The following is a 16,685-nucleotide window of genomic DNA, read 5'->3' on the forward strand; positions in this document are numbered from 1 at the left end:
TAGTATAGAAACTGAACATATTTCTGGTGTTTGTCTGAAAAATTATATTTTAAAGTATTCTATATTCTATGTTTGTATAATATCCATAATCTATTTTATTCTGTCCTAGATATAATACTTTGAATTCTACATTGTTTTATAATATATAGGCTCATTAATAAATGTGTCCTTTCAGATTGCATTCCATATAGAAACAGTGTAAGATTCCTTTTTTCCTAGGTCCTTATAGTATATTTCTTTGGGATAAAATGACAATGTTGTCTAATTTCAAAAGTTTTTTTTAAAGATTATGCTATGTAAAGACTTCACTAATTTGAAGATTTAATACAGTGATGTGAAAATAACTTTTAATTATATGAATTACATGTATTATTACACTTGTAATTTTGTAATCAACTTTTTAAAAACTGTTTTTCATTTCTTGCATCTGAAGAATGAAAAATATGGAATATTTCACAAATTTTCATATCATCCTGTGCAATTGCCATGTTAATCTCTGTATTGTTGCAATTGGGGTATATGTGCTGCTGAAGCATATAGTGTCCCCTAAATTGAAGTATGCAATTTAATGATGCAATCTTTATACAGGCTTATATCCTTGGGTGCCTATTTGTAACAAGGAAACCTTAATGTTCCTAACAATGATACTGATCTTATTTCCCTAAAATTCTGTGCATAATGGAAAAAATTATATTGTTCAGACGATTGCTCACATTTTCAATTATTTTGTCAATGACTATTTTAAGTCTTTTTCATTTTGAAGCATTCATAGCTAGGTCCAAAGGGAATGGCTTTTTGAAGTACTTATTTATCCAACTGAGTTAGCTTTGTAGAACTAATGGATTCAAAGTAGGCCTTGCTTAAGAGCCACTTCTAAACTTCTGCAGTTGAAATTTTCCCAAATGAGGTCTACCTTAACCTTTATCCTTCTTCCATGTAGGAACAGAACAACCAGAATATCTTATCCTAACAGCATGGATTGTCTTACTGGAACAAAACTAATCTTAGTTACAAGGGATCATATACAGATGAGCATTTCAGACAAAAGTGTTCAGTCTAGAAGGTATTTTATCAAAATATAATTGTTTATTATACCTATCATTTCAAAAGGAGCTAAAGCCAAGAAGGTGAAAAATTGTTCATATGCATGATTACCTAATTTCCTGGCCTATCTACCTTCCAACCAGGCAGGAACTTAAACCAAATATTTCTATAGATCGAGAAGTCCATATGTTTCTCTTTGTTATTAGGCCTTAAATTGGTAATGTCTCATCTTGCCTCCAGGTTGTAAATCTACAAATGGTAAAGCTTTAGGTCTAACTCTACCAAACACTGAGGTAGAGATAATGGAATAATACTTTAGAACAGAGCTGCCTTTTATGCCCAATCCACAACAGAGCAATGCAAAATATGTGCCATTTTATTATATTATATATAGTTATATATTTTATATTTATGTGCTGATTTCATGTTTCACGCAATGAAACTTACTATAATTAATTGATAATTTGACAAATAAATTGATATTTATTCCAATAAGTAGAATTGGAATATAAATAATTAAGTTTAGAATATATATAAGAATATAAAAAGTGTCAATGCAAATGTCTTCGGTATAAACTTGTGATACCTTCTAAGTGTTCGTGGTCTTCTAAATTCACATGGTAAAGAAGCAATGTTGTTTTCCTCTAATCTATAGGAGGTGTTACTCTGCTGCTCTGTTTATTGTTTTAACTCGCTCACCCCAAACGGTTTTACTCCATATTTCTGAAGCATTCCTAAAGATTATATCCAAATTTAGATGATATAGTGTCTAAAAAATATTATTCTTCTTCAGGACCCATGGGTCCTAGGATCCAATGTCCCAGTTACATGTTATCATCAGATAACAGGGGCAAGACTTCTCAGCTAGGCCTATGCAACATGCCAGCAGAAAGTAATTGAAGATCCATCTCAATTTCTCTTTTCTTATATTTCAGGGCCCCAATTCCTTGAGATTCAAGAATTAGCAGCAAGTAATTGTGAAATGCAAGGTAACTTAAAATGAAGGATGAGTTCACAAAATCTGAGAGAAATTATTGTAATTCAAACTCAATTTACAAATGACGAGCCCATATGAGTGAACAAGATCACAAAGTGTCAGAAGATTATTTTTAATACCCCTCCCCTAATGATGAATCTAAGATTTCAGTCCAGCATAAATGGGCCCAAAAATAGTTCCTGGAAGGATAGATCCATAAATGGTCTACTAAGGCCAGGAAAACTTGACTTAGAGGTCAAATGTAATGCAGAAAAACATTAATTGAGAAGATCCTTAGTGCTTCAAAGCACTGGTACTTTAGTACAACTTGATTCTGTGGTATAAAAATGTTATCATTCTCAAACCAATCATAACCTACATTTAATCTCCTGAAAGTGTATTCCTTTTCAAATAAACTTTTTAAAATCACATTTGCCAAAATAACATTTGATAAGTAGATAATATTTAGTGACATTACAAGTTTTTCAAGTGTAGGGAGCAAGTTACAATAGAGTTGATTTATTTACCCAGCATTAATGCCAAACAGGTTCAATCATTCATTAAAGTGTAGAAATAGTAGCCCCCACCATTTGTGTTGTTCAGTAGGTGCATTCCAGAAATGTGTTAAATAGATCAGCCTGCCATGTTTCAAACCCCAAACCTCAGCTTATAAAGTAAATTTCATCACTTAATAAGAAACATTTTAAAAAGTCATGAATAGTTGCCTTATCATACATTGTTTTATGTTTTCCCTGTCTAACATAGAAAGAAATATGACTTTAATCTTGAATATGAGTTCTCAGCAGAGATGTGACAAACAAAATCTGTCTTCTATTTCTATCATATTCTTCTATAGTAGTAAATCTTAGTTTTTTCCTTTTTCCAAAACTTATAGGTAGTAGAAAGTATTATCCCATGTAAAATAAAATAATAATATACCATTGTACAAAGTCAATTATAAAAATTGGTAATTAGGAATATATTCCAAGCCATTTTTAAACTTTTTTGTTGAATAAAGATTAATCTTCCAAATGGATGAGAATATAATCATGTCTAGGTGCTTCAAGTCTGCAGTCTTGCAAATTGTTATTTCAAATGAATGAATTATGGAAATGTAAGCTGACATCAGTTCAAGTATATGCAGGATTGAAACTCCATGGAATGTATATAAATCTTTCAAAGTATTAACAGACAGATTAACAGAATGACTATCAGTAAGTTGAAACCAGAGGGGAATAATAGTAAAGACATAGAAAGAATAAAATATGGAACAAGGGGCAAGTACAATATACACATGTGATAAAGGAAGTGGTAAATCGGAAGTAAATCTTGGAGAAGTGGTTGGTTGAGAATGACATGAGTCACTGTGATCCAGGAGCATTGGATAATTAGAGTGATATATTTAATTGTACCACAACCTTTTGAAATTCAGTTAAAAAACACAACAACAAATAAAAACACAAAAATCACAACCAAATAGGCATCTCTAGAGAGTATGAATATGACCTGTCTAAAATTTTAAGCAGTTAATGAAAGGCAGTCTTGGGAAAAACAAACAAAGCTGTTCAAAGAGAGCAGTTTGGGGTAGGGGAGGATTCCGAACAGATTTAAATAGATGGTCTAAGGTTATAACTCACCGATATCTGCTGCAAATATTATCTGTCTTCTGCGAGTTCTCTTTGTTGGAACTGGATACTTCAGTCCTGAGCCACAATTGATAGCTTGTGAAGATAGAATGGAAGAAAAAAGATCAAGAACTCATTACTCCATTGGAGAGAAAACAATCCTCTATCTTTGCTTTCATCTCTCTTCGCTACTTTTTCTTCATACTTTTAAGTAAATTCACTTTGAATTATATTTTCCTTCTTTGTTCTGGCAACATAATTGGTCAAAGTAATTCACTACATATTATTTCCCATTTTTCCTATCATACTATTATTGGCCAAGTGAATCCATTAAACTTTCCTCTTGCATTTGGTGGCCATGAAACAACATCTATTTTAATTAGGACAAATCTAATGTATATTGTCTCCAGAAAACCAGTCCAAGAAGCTGTGATCACAAATATATGGCTATACTTTTTTCTTTTTTCTTTTATGTTGAAAGCCTACTTGTGTCTAAAGTGAGGAGAAAAATAAGTACTCCATTACTTTTTGGTTCATCCAATTCTATCCTCAAAGATAGATTTTGATAAAAAGTTGCTAAGAGGAAACCAAAAATACACCGCTATTATCTTCTCTCTTAAGACTCTCCTTAGATGCCATATCAGGAACTGTGAAGTTATTCTTTGCAGAATTATTTCAATAGATTATTTTTTTCTTGGTGTTGCATTTGCTCAGCAAGATGTATGGAGAAGAATAGATTTAAATCAGCCATACCTTGGAAGACAGTGTCTGTTTCAAAAGGACCATGCTTCTGTGTCTTACTTCTATGTCTTCCTCTTAGCTCTTGCCTTATTTCCAATTAATCACAGCTTCTTGGCTTCAAGTCTGGTGAAGCTGAAGGACTATACAGCCCAGCCACTGCAACATCTTCATAGTTTCTCTTTTAAAAATCTTTTAAGTTGCATAATTTAGATGTGGAATTTATTTTCATGTTTCATTCAATAAGTTCTGCATTGTAGTGAGGTAAATCAGCTCTGAAAAATCACTTTAGGGAGCAAAAACATAAACACAATCTATATAAAAAGTTTTGGCTTCCCTCCACTGCTGAAGCCAATACGCTTAGCTAGGGTTTCTAAGAACACTATTTTCTAACTTTTTCCATTTGCTCAATTCTTTTCTGAACCCATAACTTTTTGGGTTATGTAATAACAGAAGTCTTCACTCTCTCATGTTAATAAGGATATTATGTTTTGTGAGCCACTTAGAAATGTGAAATCATTGGTTTGAAGTACCGAATCAGATTTCTATGTTTCACTGCTTCACGTGCAAAGACATTGTGGAAAGTATTACAAACAGAAAAGTGTGAAGCCAATACCTTCTTTCATTGTGGAGGGCACTTTCTTCTGAAATATTTTGACCCAAATTATCTTTTTTAGATAATTACTGTTTGAGAGTTTGATAATTAAAGGTTAGTTCAAAAATTTTGATGTCTTTTTTTTTAAAGAACTTTGAATTTAAATTCCACTACAACCTTGTTTCACACAGTGAGAGTATATTTCCTGGGTAAGGACAATTGTCAAGGAACCTACAGGATTTACAGCAAGTTTTCTGAGTTTTGTTTGTTTAGTGTTAAAAAGAGCCTCTCTACTAAGTCTCCATAGATTTCGTTGCATGAAAGCCTACTTTCCTAGGCCATTTAACTTTTCTTAATGAGTTAAGTTTTTAAAAAGTTTGAACAATTAAAATTTACCTGTCATAACTTTAAAACTCTTTGAAATTCCTATATCAGAATCGCGAATTCGCCAATACTAATTCCACTTTTACCATCAAAAATTTAACATGTTTTCATGAAATAGTGTCCATGCAACTATTATTTTCCATTGGCTCTGTTATGTTATATATGACCATATACGCTGATGCTGAGCAAAATAGAGTCGAACATACGGAAATATATTTTTTTATTTGTGGTGGTACTTTTAGATGTACTATGTGATTTCTATTTTCTTTGGGTTTTCCTCCTATGGTTTATATCTGCTGTATTTGATTTTTGTACCCTGTGTATTGTGTATACTTTTACCTTAATTAGGGAAGGGAAGAGGAACAACAAAATGGTGAGACAAAGGACAAAGGGCAAAACCAATGTAATAGCAATACTCACAATACAACATATTGGAAATGTACATTACAACTTCTGAGGGGTGAAGGGATGAAGGTAAACTATAAGAACAAGGAGGGAGAGGTAACAAGTTTGGAAAGTTATATATTCACTACCTTACAATTACTGTAACCACACTGTACATCAATTTGATAATAAAATTTTAAAAATAAGCTGCATAAAATATAATTTAACTGTATTGGTATAGTAAATATTATTCTTTATGTAGTAACTTTTTAAAAATTACACTATTTGGCATGTAATTTGAATTAATTATCCCTTCTTTATCAGAGGCTCAGCAACTTGAATGTTATCCAACTAGATAATATTTTCACAATACACTTGCCAATATTTTGAAAAAAGAATAAATTTAGTACTTTTTCTCATACTAAAATCGAAAACAGTTTAATTCTATGGAAATCCATAAATTTTAAAAGTAAATAAGTTGTTAAGAGGACAGAATATAGGTTATTCAAAATTCCTATGACTAATAACTACTGATTTTTAAATTCTCAACATTCCATACCTGAGATATTCAAAACAGTACCTGTTTGTATGTTATGAAATTCTGCAATAAATAAAGTGTCCAATGGGGTGTTACAGATTGAGAATTCAACAGAAAAATAGCCACATTCTATAGAGAATAATACTATGAAACATCTGTAATAATTAATTCTTAAAGAGTAAGCAATTATTTATCAGAGTAAGCTATTATTTCTATGACCATCAATCCCAAGATTTATGTCATAAAGTTATCCTGGACCAATAGTATCCAACTTGAAAAGTGCACCTTAAAATTCCTTAATTCACATCATGAATATCTTACCTCTATTGTGAAAAAAATACTACACCTCTCCTAATGTGATGCCCTCCTTGTTCTGGAAAGAACACCACAATAAACTGAGCTGCATCATTGTTCCCCCAGTGATATTCTTGTGTTCTCAACACATGCAAATATTATTTATATTTATACTTTTTAACTATCATAGATATGCAGGTTGCTAAGATCGGAAAATTTTGGTTCAAAACCCACCTAGGCAGGAAGGTTCCTTAGATTCTTATCTCCAATAAACTTTTCAGAAAAAGCCAGACAAAAGGGACACTGAGGTTGAAGTGGTAGTGTACAAGCCTTGAGCATAAACAGGTTCAGAGACAGTGTCCAGGCCCAGAGTTCAAGCTCTAAGACAAGCCAATAAAACAAAAACAAAAATGAAAACCAAACCCAAACCTAGCATTTTTCTCAATGTGTAAGGAGGAACGTAATTACTTACTTTTTCAAATTTTAGATGGAAATCGTGAGTCATTTTGAATCTAGGAATGTTCTGTAATGGAGAGAGCATTTAAAACACAACTGAGGATATATATGAGTTGCATTTCCATAGAAAACTTGACTTCTCTAAACATAGTGACAAAATTATCCCAAACTTAAACTGTGTATTCCTTTCTTGTTGTTTGGTTTGTTTTATTGAGACAAAAGTATACTACTTTGTCCAGGGAAGGTAAGGCTATGTAATTCCACTCTCTAATCTCCTGTTTTAGTCTGAGTGCTAGAATTCCAAGCTTGTATCACATTGCCCTGCCATAGTTTGTTGGTTTATTTAATCTAGAAACAGACTAGCAATTCTAAACTTCTCTTATGATCTTATCCACTAGACTGACTGCACAGACTCTTTATGTACTACTTTCAGAGATGTTCTTACATTTGACAAAGGATATGAACATTTTCAGATGTACCTGCCTGGGTCTCTGATTCATTCCTCCATGGATCTGATCCCATTAATAATGATTACTTGACTCTCTTACTATCTCTGGTCCCAACCTATGTAATATTCTCAACTTTTTTGAAGATAGTGCATTTGAGGGCTTTCTAATATTAAAAGTTATCACTTAATTCTAGTCTTACTCAGTACTTATTTTCTATTGTTTTCTAACTTTTCTACATATTGTGAGAATTGTTTCATTTTGTATTTTTGTGTGCACATATAAGTGCCTATGTGTGTCTGTGTATGTTTGTATGTATGTATGCAAAAGTCTCAAGCTCTTATTCAACAATCTTGATCATGACTGATATGCCAGCTTTTGGCTGGTTAATTATAGGTAGTGTCTCAAAGCCTGTTCTGCCCAGGCTGGATGCAAACTGAACATCCCAGAATCCTTTACATCCTTAGGTTTTATTTTTCCAGGAGTATTAACTTTTAAACTACAAACATTTTTGTGAGTATAAAGTGTAAGCTGTAGCCCAGATTTCTAACTCAAGAATTCATATAAAGATAGATGAACATACACATTACATATGCTGAGTGTACACTGCTAGAAATGTGATCATAAGCCAAGTGGTGGTGAGATCTGAGGACAGGGGTTCAAAGCCATCCCGGGTAGGAAATTACTGGAGACACTTTTTTTTTTACAATAATTACCATAAAAGTGGAAGTGGCACTGTGGCTCAAGTGGTAGAGCACTAGCCTTGAACTGAATAGCAGAGGGACAGCGCCCAGTGCTAGAGTTCAAGTGCCATGTCCAAAAACAGCAAAAAAATATATATGAGAAAAAGAAAGAAAAATTAATGTGATCTTAGCCACCAGGTTCATTGCTAATATGATCCCTGTTCTCTCAAGATGGACTCTTTCTTTCCAGTTAAGTCCATGATCGTATATCTGACTTGCATTGGAAACAGAATCATTCTTCCATTCTTTTTACAAAATTTTGGGATTAGCAAGCATAACTTAGAAAGGGAGTGGCCTCATTCTTCATGTTCCAGTTAGGAGTAATGCTTTCCCTATATCACTCCCATCACTCTACATGCTAGACTTGGCTTCAGTGTTTCAATGTTGTCATATTTGTAGTCTTCTATATTGTATTGAATCCTTACAGTTAAACACAGAAACTCTCTTTCTCCTATTATTGCTATTGTTTCTCTTATTCCTAACTCAGGTACACTTGGTAAATTAATGAACAGCACATACACTCACAATTAAAGATCTGAGAACCTTCTTCCCATTTAAAATTCACCATAATTTACAGAGTAATTAAGAAGTTTGAACAAAATATACTCAGGGATAACATATTTATTAGCCATTTAAATTTCACATTTTCTGTTTACTAAGTTGTCTCTGAAACATGTGTTACCAAGTGTCCAAAGGTGTCTTTTGCTATTTCAATGAAGCCAGAAAATATTCATTTTATCTGGAGCAGTACCATAGATTGTTTCTGGAAGTAAGTGGAAGTAACTGTTACTGGATGTGGAAACTGATCCCAGGAGAGGAATTGAACATAGAGGAATGACAAAGTTCAAGTTAACTTTTGCTTTCCTTTTTACTGTACATGAAAAGAATCCAAGGCTTGAAGGAAACTCTGTCCCTGACTTTTTTGAGTGTGTTCTTTACTCATATAGAACTTGTTTGTAAACTTCTGGTTGAGAGTATTAAAAAAGGAAACAGTATGCCATTTGAAGGCAAGCATAGAAATAACTTTATTTTAAATGTGTTATACTGGAGTTCCTGAAAGATGGCGGAGGAGAAGCTGGAGGCTAAACAAGCTCTCGCATTGAAAGCAGTTTTAGAGTTCCAGTGAACAGTGCTAAGCCAGAGAATCACACCAAGTGTGCCTTCACAGGACAGAGAGTTAGGCCAGAGAGAGAAAATACAGGTAAGGAGACAGCCCAGAGCACTTGCCAGCAGCCGCCGCCACGGCGGCAGGGCAAGACCGCAGGCGCCATACCTGAATCACAGAGAGTCTGTGATGAAGGAGCCAGACAAGGCGGGAGAGCAGATTCCACTCAACACCAGCAAGAACCGACAAGGAGCAGACATCTTCATCCCGCAGTTCACAGACCAGAGACAACCCAGGAACCAAGACTTGGTGTGAGTAGAAGCCTGACATCCTCACTCCTTCTCAGGGAGCAGAGGAGGGAAGGCCACCCCTCCCCCCAAGTAGCGAAGATCTCCATCTTGGATACCAACAAAGCCCTGCAGAGCTGCTATCTCCAACTCAGGCCCTGGAATAAATCCTGAGTCATCTAGCAAGTCACAAGAGCCTTACCTGACCTGCCAGACTCAGTCAGCTCCACCCAGGGAAAAGTCACCCAGCTGGGGCGCCAGCTCCAGTAGTGGCTTTCTTCACCGGGTAATCAGAGCCAGAGGCTGCCCCTCCCTTTAGCAGCCTCAACAATCAACTGAAATTCAGTAAACAGAAACCCTGGGAGTGGCTCCGGGCTGGGCTCTGTGAGTTTCTCCCAAACCAGCCCCCGAGAAAAGCTACTGTTTGCTGAAAGGCCTCAACTCTACGCAGATCCTAGCCTCATCACAGCATCTCCAAACTCAAGGAAAAAACCATCTCTTCCCATTGAACTAACCTGGGAGGAGGATCGCAGAGCATTTTTCTGCCTGTTCAAAGAAGCTGAGTTAAATAACCAAGCCACAGGAAAACAAGCAGACCAGAGACTCCAATAAGAGGCTGGTAATGCACACAAGGGAGACACAAGATTTTTGCCAACCCTTCCAAAAAAAAATCAAAGAAATTTTTTTGTTGTTGTTCCTCAGTAGATGAATGGATCAAGAAGATGTGGTATATATACAAAATGGAATTCTATGCCTCCATCAGAAAGAATGACATTGCCCCATTTGTTAGGAAATGGAAAGGCTTGGAAAAAATTATATTAAGTGAAGTAAGCCAGGCCCAAAGAAACATAGGTCCCATGGTTTCCCTTATTTGCAATATCTAGTATAGGTATGAGTCAAGCGGAAAAAGTCAGAGAATGTGATGTTAGGAAAACGAACCCTCAAATATGTATTTTAATGTTTTTGTTTCTTTCATGCATGTGTTTCTAACGCATTTATAATATTATTTCTTTGTTGCTTTGTATGTCCCTCCCCCACAGTGTAACCCCCGCTTTCACTATATTTGATGTCAGTATAACATGTGGAGGAGACGGGGACAAACAAGTCGTTTAAGGATTCAGGTGGACCTGTTGCAACAATGAGAAGTACAAAATGTCATGTCAAAACCAGCTTTACAATGTCGTTGGGGGGGGGGAGGGGGGGTATGATTGGGTGGGGGGGAGGGGGGAGGCTGGGAAGGGAGGTGAAGGGTAAACAAAGGAGGAGGCTGCAATGCTTGGTAAGAAATGTATGCATTTTCCTGCCCATGTAATTATAACCCCTCTGTACAGTATATTCTCAATTAAAATAAAATAAAAAAAGAAAAAAAGAAAATTAATCTAAAAAAAAAAAGAAAAAAAAATTTTTTTTTCTAAAATTTTTTTTAAATCTTTAATTAATACCTTTCTTGAAAAAAAATTGTGTTCTAGTAATTTTTTTCCTCTTAGAATTTTAATTTAGAGGTATAAGTGTGTGTGCATTTTTCTCCCTTTTTTTGTTTTTGTTTTTTTTTTGTTTTGTTTTGTTTTTTGGATAGCTCTACTGAACTTCTGATCTTTTTTCTTTCTTTCTTATCCTTTTCACCATTTCTTCTCTTTCGTTCTTTATGTGACTTAATTACTGTTCTGCACATCCTCAGATAAACCCATAGTGGATTATTAGACCTTATCCTCTATTGTGTACATAATTAATCCACAAATTTATTACTCAATTCAAAACCTCTTAGACTTAAATTCCTTAATAGCAGTACAACCTCTTTATACCTATATAATATTTTAAGTATTTTTATTTTTAAGTTTTTCACATATCCTTTATATCCCTCCCCTTCTCTCATCTCTTCCTAAACCTAATAATTTCTGGTTTACCAAATTCTTCTTTGCTGTTCGTAGCCCATTAATATACAGTTGTTTTATGTTGAATAGATGTATCTGTTGAACTAGATTGTATCTGCAGACTACTGACTGTGCAAATACAGACTTTGGTTGATGCTGCCTTAAGATAGTTTTCTAGCACAAAACTGTTGTTAATTTCATCCTAAATGGGCAGAGTAAGCCGGAAAATACAAGAAAAATTGCATGCCAGGTATCTCAAGCCCCACTCATGATAACCAGGGGACAGAACAGAAAATGAATAATCAATAGGAGAGTTCCCAAATAGCACTACAAACACTGCTGGCAAACATGATAAATGAAAAGATTGAAAACATACAAAGGACTCTATGAGCGTGATAGGGAGAGAGAGGAGGCAATCCAAAAGTTTATACAGGAATATCATAAGTGTGAAGAAGATACTCAAAAACTGTTACAGGATTTGCGTGAGCAGCTTGAGAATACTCAAAGAGAAAGGCAGGAATGGCGTGAGCAGGCAGAGAACACTCAAAGAGAACTACAGAAATCGCACGAAAGGGAGGAAGCTAATCAAAGAGTAGTACAAGAATTGAGAGAGCAGGATGAGGATACACAGAGACTACTGAAGGCATTCATGGAATCCATTAAAAAAGAGCTGATGGAAATCAGGGAGACGACAAAGGGAATGCTGAATGGAACCCAACAGAAGGAATGGGAGTCCAAGGATACCATAACTAATCAACTAAGTGATTTGAGAATAAACACTGAACACCAAATTAAGGAAGTAAAGAAGTTCATACAAGACTTCAACAAAGAATTTGAAGCCATCAAAGCTGACCAACTGGAAGGAAAAGAAATAAAAAACAAAGTAGAAAATCTCGACAGCAGATTAGACCATGCAGAAGATCGAATCTCGGAGAATGAAGACAGCCTAGACCTTATAGAGAAAGAACATACAACCATCCAAGACAAATGCAGGAAATATGATAGATCTATCCAACACTTGGAAGACACCATCAGAAGGACTAATCTAAGGATAATGGGTGTAGAGGAGCACCTAGAAACAGAAGTTAATGGTCTAGGAAATTTGGTTAACAGGATCCTAGCAGAGAACTTCCCAAACATGCAAAAATATAGGCCTATTCAAATACAAGAAGCTTTTAGAACTCCAAATAGACCAGACCAGTACAGGACATCGCACTGTCACATTATAATCCACACAGGATCAACTGAGACCAAAGAAAACATCCTTAAAGCTGTCCAGGAGAAAAGATCAATCACCTATAAAGGGAAAAAAATTAGAATCACCTCAGATTTCTCAGCAGAGACAATCAAAGCAAGAAGAGCCTGGAATGATGTATGCCATGCCCTAAAATCAAACAACTATCAACCAAGAATACTGTACCCAGCTAAACTCTCCTTCATAACTGAAGGACAAATAAAAACCTTCCATAGCAAAGAAAAATCAAAACAATATAACTCCACCAAACTAGCCCTACAAAAGATTCTTAAAGACGTCCTACACATAGAAAACCAACAAGATCACAATAAAGGCCAAGAAACTGCACCCAAACTGAGAATCCAAGAACCATAGGAAGAACCCAGTTTTCGCAGGCCCCACGAAGGTGGATAACATGGCAGGAACTCCCAAATACCTCTCAGTCCTATCTCTTAACATTAATGGACTTAACTGTCCAGTTAAGCGACATAGACTGTCTAGTTGGATTAAAAAACAAGATCCTTCTCTCTGCTGCCTTCAGGAGTTACATCTTGCCCGTAAAAACAAACACATTTTCAATGTTAAAGGCTGGAAAAATATCTACCAAGCAAACGGCCCCCCAAAACAGGCGGGAGTTGCAATGCTAATATCATAAAATAGACTTCAAATTAAAATTTGTGAGAAGACATAAAGAAGGTCGCTACATACTAATAAAGGGATCTCTCCTCCAGGAGGATATCACAATTCTAAATATCTATTGGCCAAACAACAGAGCACCCAAATTTATCCAAGAAACACTACTTTCCCTCAAATCCCACATAGATACAAAGACATTAATTGTTGGGGATTTTAATAAACCACTCTCCCCACTAGAAAGATCAACTCGGCAAAAACTCAACAGAGAAACCACAGATCTAAACAACTGCATAGATCAACTAGATTTCACAGACATCTACAGAATATTTCACCCAAAGAATCAGAATACAGGTTTTTCTCAGCAGCACATGAAACATTTTCTAAAATACACCACATTTTAGGGCACAAAGCAAACTTGTCTAAATTCAGAAACATTGAAGTTATACCTTGCATTCTCTCTGATTACAAGGGAATAAATTAGAATTCAACACCATAAGTCACCGAAGAAAGTCCCTTAACACATGGTGGTTGAACAACACACTGCTGAAACACAAGTGGGTCATGGAAGAGATTAGAAAGGAAATTCAAATGTTCATGCTATTCAACAAAAATGAGCACACAAATTACCAGCTCCTCTGAGACACAGGAAAGGCAGTACTCAGAGGCAAGTTTATAGCTCAGAGTTCCTACGTCAACAAATTGGAGAGATCTGAAACCAACAATTTAAGGAGACATCTGAACCTCCTTGAAAAAGAGCAGCAAGATAAACCCCAATCCAGTAGACGGAAAGAAATAATTAAAATTAAATCAGAATTAAATGAATTAGAATCCAAAAACTATAGAAAGAATCAACAAAACAAAGAGTTGTTTCTTCGAAAAAATCAACAAAATTGACAGACCCTTAGCAAATCTTATCAGAAAAAGAAGAGAACACACCCAAATAAATAAACTCAGAGAGGAGAATGGAAACATCACCACGGAAACAACCAAGATTCAGAACATTTTAAGGGAATTCTTCTCAAAACTTTATGCTAATAAGTTTGAGAACATGGCAGAAACGGACCTTTTCTTAGCAAATATTGACATGCCAAACTAAATCAAGAGGAGTTAAACCATCTTTAACATGCGTATATCAAGCATTGAATTAGAAACAGCAATAAGAGTCCTCCCAGCTAAGAAAATTCCAGGACCAGATGGTTTTACAGCGGAATTCTACAAGGCCTTCATAGTAGAGCTCACACCAATACTCCTTCAACTCTTCAATGAAATTGAAATTGAAAGTGCACTACCGAACACATTCTATGAAGCCATCATAACCCTCATCCCAAAACCAGGCAGGGACTCATCAAAGAAAGAGAACTATAGACCTATTTCTTTGATGAACATTGATGCAAAACTTCTCAACAAAATTTTGGCCAATCGACTTCAACAATTCATCCAAAAAATCATACACCATGATCAAACATGATTCATTTCAGGGATGCAAATCTGGTTCAATATACACAAATCAATTACTATTATTCATCACACCAACAGGAGAAAAGATAAGAACCACATGGTTATCTCAATAGATGCAGAAAAAGCATTTGACAATATCCAACACCCTTTTATGATGAAGGTTTTGGAAAAATTAGGAATCCATGGAACATTCCTCAATGCAATAAAGGCTGTATATGACAAACTTACAGCCAGCATTATACTTAATGGTGAAAAATTAAGGCCATTTCCTCTTAACTCAGGAACAAGACAAGGATGTCCATTCTCTCCACTTCTCTTCAACCTAGTATTAGAATGCCTACTACAGCAATAAGACAAGATGCAGACATAATGAGGATCCATATAGGGAAAGAAGAAATAAAACTCCCTCTTTGCAGATGACATGATCTTGTATTTACAGAATCCCATAGAATCCACTCCCAAATTACTCAAGCTGATTCAAAACTTTGGCAAAGTAGCAGGGTAGAAAATTAACCCTCAAAAATCAAAGTCTTTTCTGTATGCCAACTATGAGAAAAATGGGGCTGAAATTGGGATAACAACTCCATTTGTAATAGCCCCACCAAAAATCAAATACCTAGGAATTAACTTAACCAAAGAAGTGAAGGATCTCTATGATGAAAACTTTAAAAACTTGAAAAATGAAATCAAAACAGAACTTAGAAAATGGCAAAACCTCCCATGCTCCTGGATTGGAAAGATTAACATCGTGAAAATGGCAATACTTCCCAAGGCTATCTACAAATTCAATGCGATACCTATCAAAATTCCATCCTCATTCTTCAAGGAAATAGAAGAGGCAATCCAAAAATTCATATGGAACAATAAAAGACCCCGAATAGCAAAAACGCTCCTCAATGGAAAGAACGCTGCTGGAGGAATAACAATACCAAATTTCAAACTCTCCTATAAAGCCATAGTAATCAAAAGAGCTTGGTACTAGCATAAGAACAGACCTCAGGACCAATGGAATAGAATTGACAACCCAGAAACGAACCTACAGACCTATAGCCATCTAATCTTTGATAAGGGAGCTAAAACAATAAAATGGAAGAAAGACAGCCTCTTCAGTAAATGGTGCTGGCAAAATTGGTTAACTACTTGTAGAAAACTAAAGCTAGACCCTTATATATCACCCTGCACCAGAATCAACTCCAAATGGATCAAAGACCTCGGAGTCACAGCAGACACTCTGAAAACATTATACGATGGAATAGGAGAAACCCAAGGTCTCCTTGGCACAGGCCAAAATTTTCTTAATAGAGACCCAGAAACACAAAAATCAGAGAAAGTTTGGACAAATGGAATTGCATGAAGTTGCAGAGCTTCTGCATGGCAAAGGACATAGCTAGCAAGATCAATAGAAAGCCCACTGATTGGGAGAAGATCTTCACTAACCATACAACGGACAAGGGTCTCATAGCTAAAATATACTTGGAACTCAAAAAATTAAATCTCCCAACAACAAATACTCAAGAAACAACTGCCCAATAAATAAGTGGGCTGAAGACATGAAGAGAAACTTCTCTGAAGAAGAAAGAAGAATGGCCAATAGACACATGAAGAAATGCTCAAACTCCCTAGCCATAAAAGAAATGCAAATCAAAACAACATTGAGATACCACCTCACCCCAGTTAGAATGGCAAAAATCAAGAACTCTAATAACAACAGATGCTGGAGGGGATGTGGACAGAAGGGAAACTTACTTCATTGTTGGTGGGAGTGTAAACTTGTTCAACCACTCGGAAAGTAGTATGGAGGTTCCTGAAAAGACTCCACATAGAGCTCCCCTATGACCGAGCAATCCCACTTTTGGGCATTTACCCAAATG

General features: G+C 35.5%; 1 pseudogene; it reads right to left on the reverse strand.

Annotated features, from left to right (window-relative positions):
• Positions 1 to 437: 437 nt before the first annotated feature.
• On the reverse strand, positions 438 to 536 carry LOC122097301 (annotated as a pseudogene).
• Positions 537 to 16,685: the final 16,149 nt, after the last annotated feature.

Source organism: Dipodomys spectabilis, unplaced genomic scaffold, assembly GCF_019054845.1.
Source record: "Dipodomys spectabilis isolate Male_0828 unplaced genomic scaffold, ASM1905484v1 ptg000421l, whole genome shotgun sequence".
NCBI lineage: Eukaryota > Metazoa > Chordata > Mammalia > Rodentia > Heteromyidae > Dipodomys > Dipodomys spectabilis.